Raw genomic sequence first — 13,320 nt, 5'->3', positions numbered from 1 at the left:
GTATCTGGCACAGAGTGTCTTGAATCTCAATTAAATCTCAAGACTATCAAAGAATTCTGGAATGAAATGTGCTACCAAGTCTCAGAAGGCTTGGTCTCAGTTACAGGTCATGGTTCCTTTTAACAGGATAATGACCCAAAACACACAGCTATAACCATCCAAGAATGGTTAAGAGCGAAGCATTGGAATATTCTGAAGTGGCCTTCTATGATCCCTGATCTAAATCATATTGAACGTCTGTGAAAGATGCTTAAACATGAAGTCTGGGGAAGGCACCCATCAAACCTGAGACAGCTGGGGCAGTTTGCTCATGAGGAGTGGTTTAAAATACCTGTGGACAGTTGCAATAGTCTCATTAAGAGATACAGAAATTGCTTGATTGCAGTGATTGCCTCAAAAGTTGGGCAACAAAATATTAAGTTATGGGTACCATCATTTTTGTCCAGGCCAGTTTCATTAGTTTGTTGTATAAATTATTCTGTTGAACTACAATTTAAAATCAATGTCTGATTTTTATTAGTTATTTTTCAGCAAATTTTTGCCCGTTTCAAGCTATTTCAGTGACCATGGCGGGCTTTTCTTTCTTTAACGGAGAGTGCCAACAATTTTGTCCATGAGCGTATGTACATTTAAAATAAAAAGAATATAAATTCCTATTAGAATACTTATTCATGACTACACTTTTCTCTCCCATCCTAAACCTTCATTAGTACTTTCATTATTCATCTAACGGGCGCCAGTATCAACCTGAGCAAGCTAGGACTAGAGAAAGGAAATACGATGAAGATCAATACAATTTATACAAATTGCTAATCAAAATCATGTTCAGTTGGCAAATGTTATTAATCTAATGTAAAGGCTTATCTTAAAAGGAGCTATAAGTGCTGGCTAGCAAGATATCGAGACCTTTTTCAACCAGTTCATTGCGTTATGGCTTTATATTTCAGCGACAGTGACACAAAAGACGAATGACAACTGCATTTCTTTACAAGTTGACATCTTCTCAGAGAAGGCCCTGGAGAGGAAAAATTAAAAAAACCCTGGGGTGTGAATGAAGCTCAACAAAGTGGCAGCAGGGAAGCTATGCTGGAGGGTAAAATGATACAGAGGGGTCTTCACTATTGTGTGCTAGGGAGACAGACAATAAACATATGTTGGAAACTAAATGTATTTTACAGACCCGTACCACTGTTTTAATGGATATTTTGTTGGTTTATGATCCCCAATGACTTTCCATACTCACACACTGAAGAGGAAAGGTAAAAGCCAGCTACATAAATTAAAAAAAATGTTTATTGGAGTGACTTATAACATGATCTCTATGAAAAGCATGATATCTAATTTGCCTTTACAGTAAAACACATTTTTCATGGAATAACCCCTATATAACTGTATCTGACTTTGCCAGATGCTCCAGAAAAACCGAATGCCTTAAAGTGTAACTGCCATATTTTAATTTTTTTCCCCCTAAAGGACAGGGACAGTGATAGGGAACATTTCTCTAATGTACTTTACTTAGGGAAAACTTTGATTTATAGAAGAAAACTAGGGCTGAAATGTCCCTTAGCAGCGATTTTTTTCAGAGCCGTTTCTAAGGGACATCCGTCTTCCTAATGGCACAGTGCTGTATTAGGGAGACGGGATGTGCTGGGAGCTGGTGGGCATCTGCTCGCACTGCTCCCTCATATATTAGTGGGGCAATAGAGCTATCATAGATTAAATATTTATTACTGTATAAATAAATATCTTTACTTTCTTCCTGCTCACTGATCAGCAGGGCCAGCGCTGTCAGTGAACTATCCCCGTGTACTCCAGGCGCGCTATGTGATTAACCAGCCAGCTGCCAGCCGGGACGATGCCTGTGTGAGCGGTAAGTGCTCACTACAAGCAGTGCAGGGAGGCAGGGTAAAGCTATATAGGGACAGTATATAGGGACAGTAATATACTATAACTGTCCCTATATACAGTAGAGGAGCTTTCCCCTGCCTCCCTGAACTGCCTGTAGTAAACGCTTACCGCGAACAAGAGTAGGCATATTCTATATAGTGCCGGCCCTTTGCGGACCCTTAAATATCAGGAACCCTTAAATATCAGAAGCCATCATTATGAAAGCAACTGTCATGATTTCAAATTAGGCTGGCCATAAGGGTCCATTCACACGTCCATACCAGCGCCGGTGCTGCTGCACAACTCTCAGTGCACCATCAATCGTCAGCTCTCTCTGTCGGTTATTTACACTACTTCCATCATTTATGCCCTATGAGCTCCTGATGAACGGCCCGTCACAGGGCTATAAGAAATGCGTCGAGCAGGGGGTATGATTATTAGCCAGACTGAGAGCATAGCGGTAGCAAGGGTCCCGTGAGATCATGGAATCTAATGCAGTATATGGGTCTCATCCGATGCTTTAGGGACACTAGCTACCTAATACTGGGGTGACAGCACTGGGACTGGACACAATTAGAGTCCCAGCTTGATCACTCTTACCGCATTAGCGGTGAGGTTTTGTTACTGTGGATCAGCTCTGGCTCACTGGACATAGTACATACAGCCAGCTGACTGTCCACTTAAACTGTTTGATCACTGTTACCGCAGTAGCGGTGAGTTTTTGTTACTGTGGATCAGCTCTGGCTCATTGGACATAGTACAAATAGCCAGCTGACTGTCCACTTAAACTGTGGGGGTTTGAGAATTTTGCGCCCCCCTTCCATTTGATACACACTCACCAGAGCCTTTTAGATTTCTTTCTTTCAAGGGACTAATATATTTTAACCAGCAATATAAATAAAGTTTTGTTGTTTTCGCTTTTTAAACCGTCAATTCCTTTCAGTGAGTAAGTCTATATCTGAGACGGTAAATATATGTACCTCGTTTTTTGTGTGACCATCAATTCACACGTCCGCAAAATGGATCCTGACGTTGCGGAATGGATCTGTACCCATTAATTTTCAATGTGTCCGGAAAAGATGTGGACAGCACACAGGGTGCTGTCCGCATCCGCACTTCCGTTCCGCAAAAAATAGAACATGTCCTATTCTTGTCACACTTGCGGACGTGTGAATGGACCCTAAAAGAGATATCTATCAGCCAAATGCTTGTTCATCCAACAGCTATCTTTCTCAATCTGGTTCGGACTGGCCCCTAGGGGAACAGGTGAATCCCCTGGTGGGCCCCTGACAAAGATCGGCCCCCAGCACAGCATCTCAACCAGCATATATCCACATAAAATTGATAAAATTATTTAACAACTACCCAGTTTATTATTATAGATGCATCAGATAACTATGATGACTTCTAGGTTCAGAGGCAAGCCAGCCAGTATTGTTTTTCCCCTGGTCCCAAACTTCTTGTAGCATTTTGCTGCTGTCTGCTGCTGTGTGAGCAGGTAGTATTTGCTTGTAGCTTTACAGTTGGCCCCTAGAATGAATTTTACTGGTGGGCCCTAGGCACCCCAGTCCGACATTGCTCTCAATCGACCCCATAAACATATGCACTCAGCTCAGCCAAACATGCATGAATGGGGAGAAAGGCAATGGCAAATATCTCCCTGGAAAAAAAAAAGGGTTGAGCAGATTAGTCCTCCCAAATCTCGGGGGAGAACCTATATACACATTATACACTGCTCAAAAAAATAAAGGGAACACTTAAACAACACAATGTAACTCCAAGTCAATCACACTTCTGTGAAATCAAACTGTCCACTTAGGAAGCAACACAGAGTGACAATCAATTTCACATGCTGTTGTGCAAATGGGATAGACAACAGGTGGAAATTATAGGCAATTAGCAAGACACCCCCAATAAAGGAGTGGTTCTGCAGGTGGTCACCACAGACACTTCTCAGTTCCTATGCTTCCTGGCTGATGTTTTGGTCACTTTTGAATGTTGGCGGTGCTTTCACTCTAGTGGTAGCATGAGACAGAGTCTACAACCCACACAAGTGGCTCAGGTAGTGCAGCTTATCCAGGATGGCACATCAATGTGAGCTGTGGCAAGAAGGTTTGCTGTGTCTGTCAGCGTAGTGTCCAGAGCATGGAGGCGCTACCAGGAGACAGGCCAGTACATCAGGAGACGTGGAGGAGGCCATAGGAGGGCAACAACCCAGCAGCAGGACCGCTACCTCCGCCTTTGTGCAAGGAGGAACAGGAGGAGCACTGCCAGAGCCCTGCAAAATGACCTCCAGCAGGCCACAAATGTGCATGTGTCTTCTCAAACGGTCAGAAACAGACTCCATGAGGGTGATATGAGGGCCCGACATCCACAGGTGGGGGTTGGGCTTACAGCCCAACACCGTGCAGGACGTTTGGCATTTGCCAGAGAACACCAAGATTGGCAAATTCGCCACTGGCGCCCTGTGCTCTTCACAGATGAAAGCAGGTTCACACTGAGCACATGTGACAGACTTGACAAAGTCTGGAGACGCCGTGGAGAAAGTTCTGCTGCCTGCAACATCCTCCAGCATGACCGGTTTGGCATTGGGTCAGTAATGGTGTGGGGTGGCATTTCTGTCACGAGTTGGAGGTCCCGAGAGAGACCACCGCATCGTTAAGCAATAAACGGAAATCAGGTACAGACACAAGAGTTTATTGCACAAACAAAAACATGGAAGGCAGCACAGACAAAACATGAGCTCTATGTACCGTCAGCACAGTGGGAGAAAACCCCCACTGCGCCACTGTCTAGTAATACTCCAGAGGGGCGTAACTAAGCAACTACTGGTTTTCACTAGAGCCCTAGATGGTAGGGTTAGACTTTGCCGCAGGAAGTTGCCAGGGTCCACTCTGGAGCGTGAACTAGACAGTGACAGCAGGGACGAATGGACAACAGGTACCAGAAGGTACCGACGGCACATAGGCAAACATAACAGACAGGTAAATACAAAACAGAGCAACTAATGATACAAGCAGGAGTTCACGCAAGGGAGCAGGAGTGGCAATGAGCAGAGAAGGACTTGCTCCACCAGTAGTAAACTGCATGGCCTTGTCATGCCACTCTGCTGCAAAGGCTTGCTGAACACAGACATATGAATACAAAACAGGGCAACTAATAATACAAGCAGGAGTTCACGCAAGGGAGCAGGAGTGGCAATGAGCAGAGAAGGACTTGCTCCACCAGTAGTAAACTGCATGGCCTTGTCATGCCACTCTGCTGCAAAGGCTTGCTGAACACAGACATCAGAATAAACACAAAGTAACTAAAACATAACTGGCAGAACAGAAAGACAGGAAAAAGGACGCAAATGAACAAGTAGGGAAACTCACAGAGCACAAACAGACAGACACAGATCCCATGGGTCAGCAGCATGGGAGAGAGTACAAACCAGGAGCAGGACAGACAACACACACCAGGAGAGCTGACACAGAACTGAGGAAACCTCAGCCTTATATACAGGTTCCATGGGTGCAGCAGAGAAGCCACACCCATGGAGCAGACAGAGGATTAACTCCTAATAAGCACACAGGGGAGTTAACCCATACAGAACCACAAATAACACAAAGGAACAGAACTTCAGCGAGGAGCGCCAAACGAGCAAGAACGGAAGGTCACAGTCAAAGGTAACGACTGTGACAATTTCTTTGGAGGGCTGCACAGCCCTCCATGTGCTCGCCAGAGGTAGCCTGACTGCCATTAGGTACCGAGATGAGATCCTCAGACCCCTTGTGAGACCATATGCTGGAGCGGTTGGCCCTGGGTTCCTCCTAATGCAATACAATGCTAGACCTCATGTGGCTGGAGTGTGTCAGCAGTTCCTTCAAGACGAAGGCATTGATGCTATGGACTGGCCCACCCGTTCCCCAGACCTGAATCCAATTGAGCACATCTGGGACATCATGTCTCGCTCTATCCACCAACGTCACGTTGCAACACAGACTGTCCAGGAGTTGGCAGATGCTTTAGTCCAGGTCTGGGAGGAGATCCCTCAGGAGACCGTCCGCCATCTCAGCAGGAGCATGCACAGGCGTTGTAGGGAGGTCATACAGGCACGTGGAGGCCACACACACTACTGAGCCTCATTTTGACTTGTTTTAAGGACATTACATCAAAGTTGGATCAGCCTGTAGTGTGTTTTTCCACTTTAATTTTGAGTGTGACTCCAAATCCAGACCTCCATGGGTTGAAAAATGTGATTTTTATTTTCTAATTTTTGTGTGATTTTGTTGTCAGCACATTCAACTATGTTAAGAACAAAGTATTTCAGAAGAATATTTTATTAACTCAGATCTAGGATGTGTTATTTTTGTGTTTCCTTTATTTTTTTGAGCAGTGTATGATGAGTCAGTCATGCTGAAATCAACAGGTATAGCTCACATTTACATAATGGGGGAGGTTTGTCAATATTGGCATTCCCATATACCTCTTAATAAATTAGGCATATCTCTGTCTTTCCTTGTGAGCAGATACTCAATTGTATGTCACCTAGAAGCTGGCTTAGATTTGAGCTATAATTTATGCAGCTTTCTGTTGAAAGTTATAGTACATCTGGTGGGCGGTGCAAAGACCGAATATTTTGACACCAGAAAAGTGTCCTGAAGCTTAAAAAGTCACAAATTATGGTGCAATCATGGCATGCGCTATAATATAATATTTTTACATCATAATAGTGTCGTAAAACATTTGATAAATTCCCCTAATGTGTATGTCATGCTTTGAACATTTAAAAAATTCTATTAGAGAAATTCCAGCGAACACAATGATTCCTGCCTTTCTAAAACCTAACACACAATATTACAATATTATTCTGTTTTACTCCATACTACCTCTAACTTGATTTCTAGAAGAGAATTCATTCACACGGTGATTGCAGGGGTTCTTAACACACCTCTGATGGATAACCCCAATGCATGCAACTACTGTATATACAAGTGAAACTCGAAAAATTTTAATATTGTGCAAAGTTAATTTATTTCAGTAATGCAACTTAAAAGGTGAAACTAACATATGAGATTGACTCATTACATGAAAAGCGAGATATTTCAAGCCTTTATTTGTTATAATTTGGCTAACAGCTTATGAAAACCCAAAGTCACAATTTTGAGGTCCCCTTTGCTCAGGGGATATGGATTAATTAGCTGACTAGAGTGTGACACTTTGAGCCTAGAATATTGAACCTTTTCACAAAATTCTAATTTTAAGCTGCATTAATGCAGTTCCTTTTAATTTGCATTCCTGAAATAAATGGACTTTTGCACGATATTCTAATTTTTCGAGTTTCACCTGTATGTATATGGTGGCTTACAGCACCCATAGTTTTGAATATTAAACTTCTGGCTCTGGTATGTAAAGCCTCGTGTCGCTTAACTATCATCCTGGAGCAGCTTAACGATCCACCTCCCTACAAATCAGATACCAGCTTGAACACCGAAAATGACCTTCTGGGACCTGCTCCAATTGTTTATAGAGTGCTACAACCTGCAGAGTGGAAGGAAATCATCTCAAAATGGGTTGGCCAGAGATGATCCAGCTCAATCCAAAATGGAGCCAATCTCCACAGATCCTGGCAGTCGCTAGTACACAGTAGCAGGAACTTGCTGATTTGAAACAGCTAGTGACTGTGACTCAGATAGAAGTAGGTGGGTACACATTGGACTGTAAGCTGCTGACTGTTGGATGGGAAAGTAGTTTACCCCTGACATAGATTCTACCCTTGCTGCAGGAGGAAACAGACCCGCGGGGACAGAGGCTAGGGAAGGTTGAGCTGCTTATTTCTAATGCCAAAGATACATTGACTGAGACTGCTCATACAGTGAAAGGCTTATTAAAAACGACACAGCTAATTACTGAGCAAATTGAAGACCTTGAAAATAGGTCTCAGAGGAAGAAATTGAGGCTATTTGGCCTGCCAGAACTGTTCCTGGGAACACCCTTCAACAGATATGTCAGCAGGGTCTTCCTAAAGCATTGGGCCTTCAACAGGTCAGGAGGGAACACCAGGTGAGACCAAAGCAGGTTGTGCCGATATTAGCCCAAGATGGGGTGTCTCATTGCCTGCATCAAATTATAATGAAGTACCAGGGCTTCAATGGTAAAGATGAAATTTTAAGAGCCTACCACAGCAGAAAAGATCCATTATTAATAATAGGTCACACAATTCTTCTGGTTGTGGGCTTTTCAGCTGAAGTCACCCAGAGAGGCAGAGCATCCTGAAACGTTTTCTCTGTGTTATACAGAAGAAACATACGCTTTTCACTGAACTGTCCAGCAGTATTGTTGAGGATGAGATGATAGCTGTTTTAAGACTTTCCTGACTCTGAAGAAGCAAAAGCTTTCTTCTGAGATATTTTGTAAGCTTTCCTTCAACATCAGGAAAGTCCCTGTTGTACTCAATCTCATCTTCTCCACATCAGCTAGAATGGAATGAGGATATGTAACAAAGCTTTTCATAGCTGTTTTCTAACCCAAAAGAGCAAAGAGGGGGTCCATTCAAGCATTACAAAGGATGATATAAAAAGGAGAACCCTTGAAGATTGTGTTGTTTACTTCTCATTCTATGCACTAGCCTTTTGTTGTGGGCTGAGACTTATGGCCTGCTTTTTAAGTGGAGAGGAAAAAGTGTGGTGTTTGCAAAGACCTTGATTACCTCTAAGAGAAGGAGAGTTGCTACAGATGTCTTTGTACCAGAAAATGGAAATCCGCTATACCTCAGTGATTTTAAATGTTTTGCTGATAACTCACCTGTTTTATCTATGTTTTCTCTTGTTTGTAAGCATATAACTAGATTTAATTGTATTTGCTAATTTTAAGTGCATGTCAAGCGCAGTTAGAAAATTAGTGTGTCCAAGTAGATAGGAGGCTTGCAGCGAGCTCGGGAGGGAGGAGCAAGAGGAGTGGTGGTGATGGCAAGGACAGTAGTAGTAGCATACCTCCCAACCGTCCCGGATCCGGCAGGACAGTCTCAGATTGCAGTGGCTGTCCTGGTACAGGGGAGGTATGTACCGCTTTCTGGCAGCTGTCTCTGCGTCCATAGGAGTTGCCTGTATTATGATGAAGCAGAGAGCCGGCATCGGCATGGCAAGTGTGTTTTCGATTATCATCCTTTTGGTGGACACTTTATAACAATATATATGGGATTATACACAGGAATAATCCTCTAGAAATATAACAAGCTAATCCGATATTCCTTGTGAGCACAATATTGTCACAATAGAGAATATATTATAAACGTTTTTACCCTCAGCAATTAAAGGGACAATATATATGCGCTGGACATTAAATACCACGGCGACATCAGGTCGTTTGTGATTGCAACAAGACTGTATGGTGTTAAATACTAGCCAGTGCCTTACAAAGAGATATGGAGATTCAATATGGACACCATGGTTTCCATTGATTTATTGACATTTTTATGTAACTTTATTGTTTTTTATTTTTAATTAATTTCTTGAAGTTTTACGCATAAATAAATTGGTTCTTGGAGTGATTCTGAAATAGTAGTGCCGATCCCTTTTAATTGTAAATGTTAATTATTGCTAAAAGGGTTAATGTAATTTATTTCATGCACTGTGTACCCCACATGGCTGAATATAAGGAACGTAACAAAATTAACTTAGGATGCCAGGGTGATGTGCCGGTCATGCCCCTTGATTAATGTTTGTCTAGTTTAGAGTTCAGTCTTGTTCTGCCTGTTGTTGATGGCATATATCTTTGAGCCTGGCTGAAGTTGATCGCAAAGAAACTGATTTTTTTCTCCAAGAAGAACACCATAACTGTGTAGCAGGAAAGATATTAACCGACTGTTTGGGATCACAAGGGACTGGGCATGTTGAGAAAGGTGATGTTAGTTTATGGCTATGAACTTTGTTGCTTATGGAGAGGGTATGTTGCTTTGGTGTCTGCCACACTTGTATGGAGGATAGGCTGTCCATTTGAACATCTGCACTTTGTAGTGGGAACTGCATTACTGATTGTGAGAATTTGTCTGGTGTCAATTTGAGAAGACTGTAAATTGTGTTTAGAGTGAGACTCAGGGACTACTACTGCCATCATTGATGCTGCCTATATACCATACAGCCATTGGAAAAAGCAAACTCTGTGAAATACCTTAGAACTGAGCCTAAATGTATGCTGGTACTGCATCACCCATCATCCGCCTGGTCATTGACTCCACCATCCATCGATTGACCCCTGCATCCAACCATCTACCTTGCACCCTTCCAAGTATCCAGCATCAAGGGCACCTAAACTAACACCTGGCAGGAGCTCCAAGTCAAGGGTGAGCCCAGAGGGAAGAAGCAAGGGAAGAAGCACCCTCCATTCAGTGTGAATGGCCCAGGGAGAGCCATGGTGAAGATTGCACTAAGAACTGTGAGTATTACTACCATCATCATAGCTACTAACACTTCTCCCATCCTCGCCTACCCTCTGGGTCACTGCATATATGGCATTACAATGCCCAACTGCAGGTTGGAGTCTTTTAACAGATGGCCAATTTGTCTCAAAAATATAGCAGGGTACCTGACACTGCTTCCGAGCCAAATGCAGCTTAACCAAAACCTAGAGACCTTCCTTTCAGGTTATCTATTCTGAACTCAGGTGGTGTTGCTGTGGAGTTGCTGGAGCAGTTGGAACCAGTGCGGTTGGATCTCCGGTCCTCTTCAGTTTGCTGTATACTGTTTGTTGTCTCCCTTCGGAGTTATATGTGGTGTTTGTGTTGTTTGTCCACTCCCCGTTGTTACCCTAGGTGTTAGTGGTGAGGATTAGTAGGGACTCACTACCTAGGGCTTCTTCCAGGGTAAGTCAGGGACAAGGTACGTGATCGGCGTACGGGTGAGCAACCCGTCTAGGGACGTCAGGGTAGCCAGCTGCCAGTGGTAGGTGAGTTAGGGGTCACGACTAGAGTTGAGCGGACACCTGGATGTTCGGGTTCGACGGGTTCGGCCAAACTTCAGAAAAAAGTTCGAGTTTGGGACTCGAACTTGACCCTGAACCCGAACCCCATTAAAGTCAATGGCTGTAAAAATGTCATGGAAAGGGCTAGAGGGCTGCAAATGTCGTCAAAATGTGGTTAAGAGCATGGCAAGTGCTCTGCAAACACTTAAAATAACATGACTTAAAATAACATAAAGTACATAAAATAAAAAATAATAATCTTGCTCTAGGAGGAGCAGGTCCATATCGAGTAGGAGGTTGAGGAGGCGGTGGATGTGGCAGTCTAGGTGGAAGTGGCGGTGGAGGAGGTAGCCTACACTTCTTTTTGGTTTTAAATGTATTTGCATTTTTTTAAATTAGGGTACACCCCAAAACATTGGGAAATATAACCTGTGATAACCCCATCCAGTCATGCTAAACACACGTTCAGACAATACACTGGCTGCAGGGCAGGCCAGCACCTCCAAGGGGTAAAGGGCAAGCTCAGGCCATGTGCCCAATTTGGAGACCCAGAATTTGCAGGGGCTGACCCCTGTCAGTCAGTTCGTGTAGGCGTGTGCACACTTACTGCCCCACCATGTAGCACATCCCCGTGATGTTCACGATCCAATTTGATATCTGCTCTATCAACTTTCGATGTTCTTTTATGCGCCTACCATGGTGATCACGGGTGGCGGGGAATCAGGGTTCCAGGCCAGAGAGGAAGCGTGAGAAAGAGAGACCACATCCAAGGGAGGATTCATTTTTTCAAATTTAAAATTATAGAGTGGAATTATGGGAGAAATTATTAAAGCGTAAAAGTGTGAAACCTTTTCAAAGTTTAAGCATTGAATGAAAGGATGTGGCGCGCATTAATTACTGAATAATATATTTAATTTTATTCCCTATCACCTATGCATAGCAGGTGTTTATTCACGTCTAAAATTGTATAATGTCAACCCAAGAATGTAACAGAAAATTTATTGAAATTTATTAAGCTGTCAACTAGGTAGAGGAGGGGTATATTACACCCAGAAATTGGTGAATTTCACCAAAAAAATGTAACTGACAATTTTTTTTTAAAAACCTGTCTACTAGGTATAGCAGTGGTACATCACACCCCAAAATTGGTGAATTTCACCAGTAAATGTAACTGACATATTCTTTATTTATTTTTTGGTCTACTAGGTATAGGAGTGGTACATCACACCCCAAAAAATTTGAATTTCACCAGAATATATAACTGACAATTTTTTTTTGTTTAACCTGTCTACTAGGTATAGCAGTGGTAATATACACCCAAAAATTTGTTAATTTCACCAGAAAAAGTAACTGACAATTTTTTTCTTTTATTTTACCAGTCTACTAGGTATAGCAGTGGTACTATACACACCAAAATTGGTGAATTTCACCCGAAAATGTAAATGACAAAGTAGTGAAATAATATAAAATAAAACACGTACAAATAAATTAAAAAATTTGATTTATGAGGTGAAGTTCCATATGGAGTAGGAGTTTGAGGAGGTGGTGGACAAAGCGGTATAGGTGGAAGCGGCGGTGGAGGAGGACGAGGTAGCCAACACAGGTTTTTGGTGTTAATGTATTTTTTTAAAATTAGGGTACACTCCAAAAGAGTGTGAAGTATCTAGAATACAAACATGAGCAAATGCACTGCAGTATAACAATGGCTGGTTAGTGCCGGTATACATGTCTATTCTGGACAAGGTACAGACAAGTCCTGAGGGATCCATGCCTGGTTCATTTTAATGAACGTGAGCTTGTCCACATTGGCTGTGGACAGGCGGCTGCGCTTGTTCTGTGATGACGCCCCCTGCCGTGCTATACACACGTTCAGATAATATACTGGCTGCAGGGCAGGCCAGCACCTCCAAGGCGTAAAGGGCAAGCTCATGCCATGTGCCCAATTTGGAGACCCAGAAGTTGAAGGGGGCAGACCCGTCATTCAGTACGTGTAGGCGTGGGCACACATACTGCTCCACCATGTTGGTGAAATGCTGCCTCCTGCTAAGACGTTCCATATCAGCTGGTGGTGCTGGTTGTTGTGGCGTGCTGACAAAGCTTTTTTACATTTCGGCCATGCTAACCCTGCCTTCTGAGGTGCTGGCGGTGCCCCAGCTGCGTTGGCGACCTCTTCCTCATCCTCTGCCTTCGCCTTGTGCTTCCACTGTGCCCCCGCTGTCAGGTGGGAATGCCACCAGCAGCGCGTCTACCAGCGTCTACTTGTACTCGCGCATCTTATGATAACGCTCCAGTGACGGAATAAGGACGGTACTTTGTCCTTGTAATGGGGATCCAGCAGCGTGGCCACCTAGTAATCAGCACAAGTTAGAATGTAGGCAACTCGGCGGTCGTTGCAGAGACACTGCAGCATGCAATCGCTCATGTGTGCCAGGCTGCCCACAGGCAACGAAAAGCTGTCCTCTGTGGGAGGTGTATCGTCTGTGTCCTCTGTAT

At 43.4% G+C, this 13,320-nt stretch overlaps 1 long non-coding RNA gene across 1 annotated transcript; it reads left to right on the top strand.

The window, feature by feature from the left end:
- The first annotated feature begins 336 nt into the window (after positions 1-336).
- Positions 337-8,093, top strand: LOC120991456. Its single transcript, XR_005776677.1, has 3 exons — positions 337-463; positions 4,420-4,424; positions 8,081-8,093. It is a non-coding gene; the product is annotated as an uncharacterized LOC120991456 (long non-coding RNA).
- The last annotated feature ends 5,227 nt before the right edge of the window (positions 8,094-13,320 follow it).

Source organism: Bufo bufo, chromosome 2 (genome assembly GCF_905171765.1).
Source record: "Bufo bufo chromosome 2, aBufBuf1.1, whole genome shotgun sequence".
NCBI classification, from domain to species: domain Eukaryota; kingdom Metazoa; phylum Chordata; class Amphibia; order Anura; family Bufonidae; genus Bufo; species Bufo bufo.
This window is presented reverse-complemented; position numbering and strand designations above follow the sequence as displayed.